This window comes from Fukomys damarensis, unplaced genomic scaffold (genome assembly GCF_012274545.1).
Source record: "Fukomys damarensis isolate Sample0158 unplaced genomic scaffold, DMR_v1.0_HiC HiC_scaffold_39, whole genome shotgun sequence".
NCBI lineage: Eukaryota > Metazoa > Chordata > Mammalia > Rodentia > Bathyergidae > Fukomys > Fukomys damarensis.
The window spans coordinates 91,516,406-91,530,032 of NW_022900951.1; the positions used below are offsets into that span (position 1 = coordinate 91,516,406).

General features: G+C 32.8%; 1 protein-coding gene across 1 annotated transcript in view; it reads left to right on the plus strand.

Moving 5' to 3' along the window:
• The first annotated feature begins 6,138 nt into the window (after positions 1 to 6,138).
• The window catches only part of Htr2c (5-hydroxytryptamine receptor 2C), a 257,707-nt gene continuing 250,218 nt past the window's right edge, over positions 6,139 to 13,627 (plus strand). The window contains exon 1 of the mRNA XM_010603102.2: positions 6,139 to 6,197. The gene's annotated coding sequence lies outside the window, so the exon portion shown is untranslated. The remainder of the gene's footprint in view (positions 6,198 to 13,627) is intronic.

The window sequence follows — 13,627 nt, forward strand, 5'->3', positions numbered from 1 at the left end:
GATTCAAACCCAGGTCTGTCTGAATACAAAGTTTCAAAAATATGCCAAATATCCATGCACAAAACATAATCTCAGTGTAGCATATACTTAGTGCTTGACACTGTTTTCAACTAAATGAAAGACAAATAAGGAAGCATTAATCATACAGCTTCTTCTACAAATCAGGAATGTATGTATTTTTTAACATTTCAGCTCATTTCTTAAAAGTAAGAGTAGATATTTACTAATAAGAATCGAAAATGTGCAAAATCTTATCTATATATACTGTGATTGAAAAAAGATTTGCTAAAAATAGTGATTGGCAATCAGATAGCAAAATAGGAAAAAAATGAATCATTATATTTTTTAAAAGTCCAGATTCACCTTAAGCTCCCCAAGATCACATTTCCTAGGGAATAAAAGAATGCTAAAATAACAGGAAATAGACTAAATATTCTATGAAAATCCTCTCTGTCTTTATATTTTTGTAACCGAATAAATTATTCTATTTTACTCTAGTTTCCCATATAATAGTCAAGTATTTTTCATAATTTAACACTGTAAATGTGACACCTTTTTAAAGGCAAAACATATTAAAGTCAAATTTAAAGCTCTATTTTATGTATTTTTACTTTAGAATATTTTCTTTTACTATGTAATTTCACAATGTTAACAGTATATTATGTATTGAATTTTTCTTGTGCCTTTTTTACATTGAAGCTTGTCATTTTGAGCAAATATGAATACATTTTTTTAATAAAAACAAAGTATCAAACAAATCTACTTTCTGTCTATTTCACAAATCTAGGTTTAAATATTCAGAGAAACTTACACTAGTTTTTTACTCAGTTCTGAGTTCATTAGCTTTACCTTTTTGGAAATGAAAATCACAAGTTGTATGCATATGCCAGTGCAATTTTAACAAAAAGAAGGTTGAGAAGAAGAGATGAACTTGCATAAAAAGGTACAGCATCCTTCAAAATAAACTTTAATGTATGCAAACTGTGATAGAGACTTTAAAATAAAATATCAAATACAGTTCTCATCCACGACAAAAAAGGTATGGAGTTGCTTTGACTTACCTTTTATTGGATGCCTATAGGCCTGATAGCTTTCTTGCCAGAAAAATCACTAAAACTGAAAGATGGTTCAGGGTTAAGATCAATGATTTAAAAGAGTCATCACAGAGTCATCACAAACAGAAAACTTTTCATCATTCTAATTATGCATAAGCATTGAATATTTGCTGAATTGAGAAAGCAGCAAGATAAAAATTGACCTTTGTTTTTTTTTCTTTCTTTGCGGGGGTTTTTTTGGTGCTGGGAATCAAATGCCAGAGCTTGTACTTGCGAGGGAGGCAGTGGAACCACTGAGCTAAATCCCCAGCCCTAAAAGTTGACCTGTGAATGTATCTTATTCAATTAAAAATATTTCACAATGCTTTAGTTGTCTTTATTTGTTATGACTTTACTTTTTATTTTTAATGTTTTATTCCAGCTTTCTGTACATGTAGAGCATCCAGTATTAGGTTTATTATTTTTAAACTAAAACCTGTTCTTTCATTAATCTTAAATGTATAAAATGTTTCACATTTTATTAGGTGAAATTAATATATTTACCATGTACTTTATAACAATGCAGTCTATCTTTCAAACTTAGTTTGAGATCTGAGTTTTCATTTGAGGTAATGGATTCAACACCAAACTACTTTTCAGTAGTTATATTGATGTGCAATTCACATATTATACAATTTATCCTTTATAATACATAAAATTCAGTGCACAGTGTACTTACAAGTTGTAAACTATCACCATTTCGAATACCCGCTCCCCAAGAGAGAAATCATATCCATTACCAGTCATTCTCCATACTTCCAGCATCCTCAGCGTTAGGCAAGGGCAAATCCTTTTTTCTGTCTCTGTAGATTTCTTCAGTTTGAGAAACTGCAAACTGTTAATAGATGTACTTGCTGAGGGTATGTGAGAGTTTGTTTTAGAATAAAAGGGAATAGCAAATAAAATTTGTGCTCAGATTGAAGCAATAGAGTTTTTATTTATCTGGTTAAATATTTTTTTCATACTTCTGAAAATAATAAAATGTATCTGAACTTCTGTCACCCTTGCTTTATTATTCAAGATTAAGTTAGTAGTACACAACTGATGAAAAGGAAGCCATCCTCCAAGTACTCCTGCTCATAATCAATTGATGAAGAAAATCTAAATTTCAGACTCAGGGAAGTTAAATTGCCAGTCTTTTTTAAAATAAAAAATTTCTTTTCTAGCCAATCATGAATTTCCAAAAGTATCCTTTCCAGAAAGGAGATATTTACCTCATTAAACTTTTGTGTGAGTACCATTTGCAGTTGAAAAACTAACAATTAGTTGAAGTATGCCATCTGTTTGTTTTCTAAATCTCTAATGTAAAAGACACCTCTTCAAATAGAACCTCCTCTAGAGTGCCTCCCACCACCACAGGACAGGGGATTGAAACAGGACCTAGCTAAATTGCCCAGGCTGGGCTGGAATGTACCATCCTCTTGCCTCAACCTTCCAGAGTGTTGGAATTCCAGGCATACAGCTTGATTTTGCATTATTATGTCCTAGCGCAGAGCATAAAACATTCCTAGGAACTTTCAATTAGTATATAGTTTAGCTGCTGTCACTAATTTAAAAATGCATGTAAGCTGAATAAAAAAATTGGGGCCTTCTACTTAAAAATGTGATATCTATTGTTTAATATGTTTCCTATTGAAATAATAAATCTCAACTACTAAAATATGTGAATAGGTCCTACTAATATTATCCCTAATTACACATTTTAATCTTTGCCCTAAAATATATATATTGTATACAAACTAGATACTAATATGTTTGTTATCAGCGTTGTACCAAATCCAAGGAGATGATGTACAGTGCACCATCTTGTATTCGGAAGCTTTCTCCGGTGGTTGTGTCTTTTGTAATTGCTCCTTTGATTTGCCAAATTCTGTTGAATTTCTGATCATCGTTCCAGGTGTCATTTAAGAGTCTACTCTATAGCTCTCTTGACATGATATAGTCAATTTAAAGAGCTGTAACATGTTAGATAAAGGAAGAGGTTTTAAGGGAGGGTAGGGAGATGGGAAAAAATAAGAATCAAGATATATCATGTATAGGTATAGATTTCCTATATGAATGTAATCATTATATATACCTAAAATGTACCAGTAAACTTAATTAAAAATAAATAATCCACTAGAACTTGAAATAGAAGCACGTAAAATCTAAGTTAATAAATAACACAATAAGAAAATTGGTTATTTGTGCTTCAGAGTCTAAATAAAATTCAGTGAAAGAAAACAAAAATGTTTTCAACAGAAGGTGGAAGAAATAGAGAGGTTAAAACGCCCACTATATGGTTCCATTTATATAAACTTCCTAGACAGGCAAAAACAACAGTGATACAATTTAGAAAGTGGTAAAGAAGAAAGATGAAAGTGTTCTTGTCTTCACTGAGGTGGCCATTACACTACTGCAAATATTTATCAAAACCAACAGAAATCCACATTTAAAATATGCACATCATATGTAAATTATACTTCATTAAAGGTGATTTCTTTAGAATTTAAAGTAGGCAGTAGGTACTCTGGTCCATCCTGGTCCTATTTTCATTTTGAATGGAAGAAGGCAACTTCTTTTTAAATGAGTATGAATATCCAAAGAAGATCAAACTCTTTTGTAAAGGTAGCATTTACTCATCCTGCTCTGGACTGAGTACTTGCATTTTAATGACAACCGAACCACAGCAAGACTGTCATTTGTTTGAAAGACATTCCACTTTCAAAGCCTACTCTTGCCCTATTATTTCAGCTGTTTGAGAAGTAAAGAAATAAACTTATCCATTAAATTTTTATGGATTCTTATGACTTTGAAAGCATAATTTTCAATTAAAACTACTATTTTATTATATCTTCCTTAGGGTAAGCTGAAAACAAAAATAGCAATAATTTTTGTAGGAAAACGGGCAAAATCTGTGTTGAACTATCACAAGTATCACTCTTAATGCCTCATTATAAATCCCTTATGAATAGTGTGAAAAGTAGTGGAATTATACATGTGAAATTTTAAAATATTCTATGCATTATTTTTGTACAAAAGAACTATATAATACAAAAGGATAAAAATCAAAGTCATTGTGGGAATTTTAAAATAATAAGGTGAAGAGAAATTTGAAATGACACAATGTCTACTATAACATATATTTTAACTTGATATATAAATAGCTGAGGAAAAAAGCCTGTATAATACATGCCAAATATTAATATAAGGAATACCATTGTTAAGAAATAAACAAATGGAGACAAGATTTAATTTTACTTAAGGTATAGTATTCCAAACGTTTTCAAAATTAATTCACATTTTAGAAACTTACACTGCAGCGTTAAGACATCAGGGGAAAAAAAATGTATTTATCTGGCAAGTCTTGAGAAAAATTTTCAAGTTATCAGATTAGGCGATTTTTATGAAAGAGCACAAATGCTTCATTATAAAATGTCAGTCTTCCCCAAGGTGGGTGGAGAATCTGCAATAAATAAATCCCAAATGACTCATCAATCACAATCGTAGCTCACATTGTCCTCACTGTACTAATCACAGTTGGCCAGTAGGAGGCAGTAATTTCATTTTTCCCAGTTGTGTGGCCACAGCCCCTGCATTCCCACCAAGGGCACTTGTACAGTTAAGATTTTAGTGGGAACTACAACAGGTAGACTGGGTCATTACTGTGTGTTGGGATTGTCTTATGCTTCTCTGCAATCCAGTGTATAAGTGGTATTGTACTAATTTAGTCACCAGCTTCTTCACCAAGTATGAAGCCTCATCATTGCTACAAGATTGCTAGGAATTTTGGAACTCTGCTTCGGGATAGACAGAAGCAGCTTTATATCCCTTTTTCCCAGGAAATCATTTTTATTTACTGTAGGTCTGTTACTGTTTCACTAAAATAGAGGTTCAATGTGGACAGTTTGCTCTTATTTAGATAAATATTTGCACTAATTGGAATACAAACAGAGGCAAGTAAATACTGGAAAAAATTTATAAACATTAAATATATTTTCCTAAAATAAATAAATAAATAAATAAATTTTTCTAAATTTAGATTAAAACAAAGTTTTTAGCGTAGTTTTCACTAATTAGAAGTCTTACTTTTTCCTGCCACAAGGAATGAAAAATATAACAATTTGTTGATATAGTGCATTTTATCTTGGGTTATATAAGAGAAAGTCATATTAAATTGTGGCTTTAAAATTATTTTAATTCTTTAAAGCTATCTCAATATACTTAAATAATATAATAATTAACATTTTGTGTGTATTTCTCATTCCTCTCTTTTACTTTCTTGGCTGAATTGAAAATATTTTAAGAATATTCCTCTGGCAGGGCATGGTGGCACACTCCTGTAATCCCAGCACTCGGGAGGCTGAGGCAGGAGGATCTCTGTGAGTTCGAGACCAGCATGGGCTACATACTGAATTCCAGATCAGTCTCAACTACATAGTGAGACCATGTCTCAAAAAACAAAACAAAAAAAAAACAAAAAAATCCCTCTATTTAGAGTATTTTGGTGATGTCTTACATGTTTTGGGAACTTTTTCGTGCTTTAAATTTGTTTAATTTTAACATTATTCCACCATATTCATCATCATATTACAAAAAATATAGCTGGCTAATATTTCTTTCAATTTCCCTTTACAATTCCCAGATAAATATTGGCAATTTATACTGTGATGGGAATTTATACTACAATGCTGATTTTCAAACATTTTACCTTCTAGAGCCTAATAGCACTGTATGAGTCAAACACCTATGGGTCAAATACTATTCCTGCTCTGTACACTGTTTTCTGTGAATAATGGTTCAACATAACATTTTATTTAGAATTTTGTTGACTCATTTACAATAATTAACTGATATTTAATTTCCTCTTTAGCCAAAGGATGAACATTGACATACTTCTGTACTAATATTTTAATTTTTAAAATGTTTTTTATATGTGTCAGCTTGGATAACAGCCTCACTGCATTTCAGTCATGCTTTATATGTATGTGAAAGCAGTGTAGGTAGCTTAAATAGCACTTTATTTATAGAATTCTTATTGAATTTTCTCCAATGTTTGCTTTTAGGGTTGTCAGCTAATGTCCACGAGCACAGGCCAACGAGTACCATCCTTCAAAAATAATTGTAAGTATACCCATGAGCATGAGGACTCTTATTTTGCAATAATATTTAACTATTTTATTTAGGTAATTCCTGCCATTTTGCTGACTTAAACTGACCTTTGAACGAGTAAAACATATGTCATTAGTGGCTAACCGTATCTGAAAAAGAATATTATTTAATAGGTAAACAGCATTTTTAATGTAACCAAAATGTATCTCCTTTTTTTTTTTTTTGTTTTGGCTCTGGAGAAAATTGCAACATGAAATCAGTAAATTTTTTCTAGGAATTTATTTATATATTTTTGTTGTTGTTGTTATTTTTGATACTGGGGGTCGAACTCGGGTCCTTGTGCTTGCAAGGAAGGCAGTGGAACCACTGAGCTAAATCCCCAGCCCTATTCTCCTCTTATTTTTATTACCAAGTAGTGTGTGCTGACCACCACTCCAACATATGTATAGGTTTATAGGAAGTAGCTATAAAATAAGACTGTATAAACTGGAAAAATTTAATGAAGACAGTACAAATATTCATTTTTCTTCTTCACTGACAAACTCTTAGGTGCACAAAAAAGTGCAGGAAATTCAACTATTGTTTTCCTGTGGTAGAGTTTAGAAAGTGAAATTCTCCAAAAGGTTTTTTTGTTTTGTTTTGTTTTACTTTTGTGATACCAGGATTTGAGCTCAGGACCTTGTGCTTTAGAGGCAGGCGTGGAACCACTGAGCTAAATCCCCAGGCTTCCACCAGAGTTTTGATAGTTGAGGGCTAAGAGTGTAGGTGAATAGTAGAGCACTACTAGCCCTGGGTTCCATCCCCAGCATTGAAAAAAAAAATCTTAATGGATGGACCTAAAAATACCAGAATAAAGGAAGAAGAAACAGAAAACTTAGTTTCTTAAAAAGGAGATACCAGGGCTGTGGATTTAGCTTAGTGGTGCCTGCTGCCTGACTGGCAAGTGCAAGGTCCTGAGTTCGATCCCCAGTACCAAAAAAGAGAGAGATATCAATTATGAAAGTTGAAAAACAAGGTAGAAAATTCTACATTCTAGAGATTTCCAGAACATGATTATTTGATTGAGAAAATGTATTACAAGTTATTCAGAGTGGGTCAAAATTGAATATCTTATTTTAAACACCATTTAGGAAATTCTTTTTTTTTTCAGTTTTAATTGAGTTTATTGGCACATTTTAGGGATACAGTACAGTTACATTCATTGTTGGGATCTTGTACCTCTGCATGACAGGTCTTGGTTCTCATTTTTTCCCCTTTTCCCTGCCCTCCCTTCACCCCCTCCTCCCCTCTCCATTTACAACCACTTTATTTCCATCTTTTCATTATCTCACATTTTTTTCTTTTCCCTTATTACCTTTCCCCTAACCATCCCACTTTCCCTACACCTTTAGCTCCTTTCTTCCCATTTCTCAATGCCAGTAATCTTATTAGGATCTTCTGTATTATTGCAGATTATTTACACCAGAGAAACTATTCGGTATTTACACATGTGTGCCTTATTTATTTCACTTAGGAGTATATCTTCAATATGCATCCATTTTCCTATGAATGAATCTATTTTCTCATTCTTTATGGCTGAGTAATATTCCATTTTATAGAAAAACCACATCTTTATCCAGTTTCCAACTGATGGGCAAATAAGCTGTTTCCAAATTTTAGCTATTACAAACTATGTCACTATAAACATGGGTGCTCATGGAAATTCTTAATTAAATTTCTGACTGTTCTCACAGTCATATACATATATTGAATACCACAAAGTGTTTTTAGAATGAGAGTTTTGGACAAGGAATTGAGGCTAACTCATTTTTTATGGTAAAATTTTGTTGTACTTATTTTTTGCAATACTGAGGATTGACCCTAGGGCTCTACACATGCTAAACAAGTGCTCTACCGCTGAGCTGCATCTTTTGCCCTTTTATGTTTTATTTTCAGATGAGATCTCACTAAGTTCTCTAGGCTAGCCTCAAATTTGTGATCCTCCTGCCTCAGCCTCCAGGGTACCTGAGATTATAGTCATGGGCCCCTAAACCCAGCATAAAATTTTAACACACACTTTTAGTATAATATCAATGCCTATTTATTATATAAAAAAGTAAATAATACAGAATACAAAAATAAAGTAAAAAGTGGAATCCATCAAAATTTGAGAAAGGTTAGGGTTGAAATAGGGTTGGGACTGTTTGCTCCACAATGGCAAAAAATTTAAAAAGAATAAAACGATATTCCATCAAAGACAGTTGCATCAAAACGGTTGTGTTGAAATACATCCATAGAATGACCAACATCAAATAATCCTCCTTTGTTAACAAGTCACTCTTTAAGATGATGGCAAAGGTAATATTTCCTTTATTTATATGCATTGAAAGAGTTCTGATGCTCTAAATAGTTTTCCAGCTGGGCATGGTGGTGCACACCTACAATCCCAGCACTTGGAAGGCTGAGGCAGGGGATCGCCGGGAGTTTGAGGCCAGCCTGGGCTACACAGTGAGTTCAAGGCCAGCCTGAACTACATAGTGAGACCTTGTCTTAATATAAAAAATGAGAGAGAGAGAGAGAGAAGAGAAAGGAAAGAAAGAAAGAAAGAAAGGATTTTCCATGTGTGTGTTGGAGAGGGGGTCAAAAAGAAAATTTATAGGGAAATTTGAAAAGTATAAAGTTTGAAATTTTCACAAGCCTCAGTAGTTGTACTTATGCACACATGGTAAGTTTATGAAGATCCAAGCGCACCTGCAGATGTTTTTACTGAGTTGGTGAAATAGGTTAACGTGGATGTGCAGGTAAGTTTACACACTCAGGCTTCAAACAATGCTCACGCAAGATCGTCTCTTCCACATATCGATGGCATCGTAAGTCCTGCCCAGTGGTCAAGACCAGGGTCAGCCTTACCAGAATATGAAGTAAGCCAATTTCATCTTCAGCATCTCCCTTTCAGCACTGTTCTGTATTTACCCTCTTGTCTTTCTAATTTATACAAGATTCAGTAGTTTTTTTTTAAAAAAAGTCACTTTATTTGTCTCTAATTAGTAATACTTCCCTAAAACCCTACTTATGCATATACATAAGTACATGCTACTGTGGTTGATGCATATGTATATTTACATTATATATAAATATTTATATAAAAATATTAATATATAAATATATTAGATATATGTTTACAGTATTTAATATTGCCTGTGAAATGTGATCAATTGGACAACTGTGTTCCTCCTGAGCTGGGTAAGGTTTGTAATAGCAGTAAGTATTAATAGTAAATTTTTTTTTTAATCACATCACCATTTAATATTCTTCACAAAAAAGTTAATGTAATGAAGAAATAGTGCACATACATTCCCTGCAGACTGTCACAACAGGATTTATACTTGTTACTTTCTTGGGTTTTTTTGTTTTTGTTTTTGTTTTTTTTTTGGTGCTGGGGACCGAACTCAGGTCCTTGTGCTTGTGAGGCAGGCGCCGGAACCACTGAGCCAAATCCCCAGCCCTTTTTTCTGTTTGTTTTTTTTTTCCACTTGTTACTTTCTTGACAGCTGTAATAATTCAGGAATTTTTATCTTTTAATATACAGACTTGTGCTGATACAAATAAATACAAGTTCAGTTAACAGAATTTTTTTCAATATGTATTCTCTATTGTATAACTGAAAAATATATCTATTTCAGAGTTCTTTACTCTAGGCTACAATTACTTTAATAAAGATAAAAGTATGGGCTGGGGATTTGGCTCAGTGGTTCTGCCACCTGCCTTGCAAGTGCAAGGGCCTGGGTTTGATCAGGGGTACCAAAAAAAAAAAAGATATAAGTAGACCATATCAAGAATCAAGCATTACCTACATTGATTGCTGCATTATTTTATATTCCCATTTATTGTCATTTGTTTTATTCACAAATATTTTAATTTCTTGTATTTATTAGAATAATTATATTTTTCACACTTCAACCGTTCCTTTGGCTAAATTAAATGATATCTAATAAAAAAAAGCTATGAAAGAAGAACAGGATTGGATTTTAAGTAATGGAATATATGTTCTGTACAAAGTACATACATTTTTAATCACTTGGAACTAACATGATGTCTTGAACATTTTATATATAATGTATAGATAGATAGATAGATAGATATATACACACACACACACACACTCAAAAATTAATTTTGATAATAACTACTGAGTTTATAATGACAAAATAATAGCACCTCCAGATGAGCTATAGTCAGGCATGCATTTCATTTTTAAATGAGCATATACATGTTTGAACCATGGAAAAAACTGGACTTTATACACCCACACTCTGCAGCTTTTACTTTTATTGATAATCTAAGATTTTAAGTGATCTTTTGTAGCAATCAATTTAACTCAAAGGATATGGGATTAACCAAGTACTTGAAGAAGGAATTACTGTCCCCAAAGCATATATAAATAAAATAATGATAATTTAAAATTCTTATCCATAAAAAAGAAGTGATTACTGTATTTAATAATCTAATTGAGCCCTCTGGTAACTGGAAGGACTATACAACATACATATCCATTCTCACTTCTGCCAAAATCCAAAGCGGCTAACAACATAATTTAAAGTGCACACATTTTAAAATATTTCAACTTTGGCAAAATAAGTGAATGCTACTTTACTGTGATTATTTTTTTCCTCCAATATCAGGGATTGAACTTTAGACCTTGTACTTGCCAAGGCAGGCACAGCGCCATTGAACTACATCACCAGCCTTTATTGCTCTATTTTGAAAAGGGAAGTAGCCAAATGTTTTCAAGGTAGAGTTAAGAGCCCGGGGTGGTGGCGCATGCCTGTAATCCCCGCACTCAGGAGACTGAGACTGGAGAATCAACAGGAGTTCAAGGCCATCCTGGGCTACAGAGTGAGTTCAAGGATAACCTGAACTATATAGTGAGACCCTGTCTCAATAAGAAAGAAAAGATATAGTTAAATGTCCATCCATAAATAAATGTCAAAATTTTTTCTACATATGGTTTTGGTTTTTGAGCATACACCTTTCAAAAATAGGGTTGGACTTTTAAATGACATGTTTTCAAGACATATACATCTCCCAAATATACAATAAAGGTATAACTTCAGTAATTGCAATAAGTACATTGATACAAGTTCTATAAAAAGCTATCATGTCAAAGAGTTTGTGACACAGGCAATGTTCACTTTATTTCTTTTTTCTTTTTTTCAGTACTGGGGATTGAACCTTTGCACTTACGTATATCTCCAGGCCTTTTTAAAAATTTTAAATTTTGAGACAGTATCTTTCTAAGTTGCCCATGCTGGGTTCAAACTTTTGACCCTTCTGCCTCAGCTTGCCAGATTGTTGGGATTATAGGTTTGTTCCACCACACCTGGCTTATTTTCCCATTTTAAAATATTTTTTCAAGATTATAAAACTGGTTTATTGTAAAAGCAATTCAAGAATAACCAGTTAAAATCTTATCCCCATACTACCCAATGCAAGCAAGAAGAATAAAAACATTTTTTTACATTAGGAAAAAGGGCATAAAGCAAGAAAGACACATTAAGGCTGTGATTCAAACTCAAAAGGAGAAAGGACTCTTAGATCTCTGTTAGGTCAGTACAAATGGTAAAATAAGATCAAAGCACTGTGTCAGGTACACACTGTGCTGCTATAACACTGAGGTATAATTGAGCAAATTAAAGTCCAGAGGAAATGGAGACTATATATTCTTGTTTTGTGTGTATATTTAAGTGATTGAAATTTTAGGAACAACTGCCTTAATGACAGCAAGATGCAAGTCTTTACTAAAGAGAAAGAATTTTATAAAGCTTTCTGTCAAGGTCCCCACTAACTCCACACAACCCACACCCACCTTCCCACCCTCCTATTAAGCTACAGCTACTCTGCTGATTATATATATTATATACATAAATTTGTATCTTACTGGCAAACTGTAGGAACCACTCCTTATAAGTAGCTTTGAACTTCTGCACATTAACAGCTACCACAACATTGTGCATCGTCCATGTGTTCAAAGTTGCATTCTAAGTAGAATTTCTTTATTGTTCGACAACTCAATGCATCTGCACAGTGGCCAAATCCCCCCCCCACTTAATTCAAGATTGAATCTTTTTGCTTTCTTTTTAGATAAATTCTGTAGAGTCAATTACAATGGATGACCAACCTTTGAGACATCATATACAATATAATGACTGCATTACTTTTGAGCACTGAAAGTATTTAAAATTAAAACTTCCACTTTTGCACTCCTTGAAATTGAAGGGTCAAAATACTTCGATTTTTGTAACTGGAAAAAAACAAAAACAAAAACAAAAAAACCCTATCTTCCCAAGCTAAGGTTTTTTTTTATAGAAGGTTTAGCTAGGAAAATAGAATTTGGTATAAACTCTTGAAAATAAGGGCTTATTTTAGAAGCACTGAAACTTCCTTAAATCATAGAGTGGCTAGCTGAAGCCAACTACTACCTCATAGTTTATTTTGAAGAGTTAATTCATACTCATTTTGTTCCTTTTAAAAAATATTCTTTGGAAGCCATTATGACTTCTGTAGAGACATTCTCTAGTTATATCTCTTCCCGTAAAAATAAAGGTATCATCATGATTATCTCTATTTCTTTGCTAAATTCAACTACCAGTATATATTTATTAATCTGATTGCTTTACCATCTAACGCATGACAGTATAGTATTCTACATACTGCCCAGGTCAGTATTCAGCATACAAAATTAGGAGCAAGTCTTATAAAATCCTATTTCAACCTACTATTTATTGTATTCATTATAAACAAAGCCTAAGGTTCTAGAATTTACTTCCAAAACTAAGGTGAAGGTAAACTTCCAAAGTTAACTGAAGGTAAACTACTATGAAGTTTACTTCTGCCATGTACATTACAAACATACTGAGTTATTTCCCATCAAGATTGAAATTAGTCCAAGGGGCAGATTAAGTCATTTCTTGTTTGCCACTTTTCAATTTATCAATAATATTTGCCTGTGTCCAGAGGCACAGAGTACTCCATATCCATACCCTGTTTAGAAAACTAAACTACTTCAAATATCTGTAGATTTCCCCAACAGAATCAAACTATTTATGAAATTTAAACTTTCAGCCTTGTATTCTAAATGCATACATTTAAAGCTACCACTTAAAAATAAACCAAAAAGTAGGGGAGCCAAAGAAAAGATCCATTCTGCTATCACACTATTATAGACATTGTAAGTGTTCATGTGAATATATAGAAAGAGCAGATAATCAAGATTTAAATAAAATGGCAAAAAACAGGGAATACAGATTTTACCAAAGAACTACAATAACCTTCCCAAGCTACAAGTATAAATAGATTCACAAATATAATAATTGGCCTAGGTTCTAGGAAAAGAAAAGCACAAAAACAACCCCAAAAAAGAAAAGAAAAAAACAACAACAACAAAACAAACTCTACCACCACCA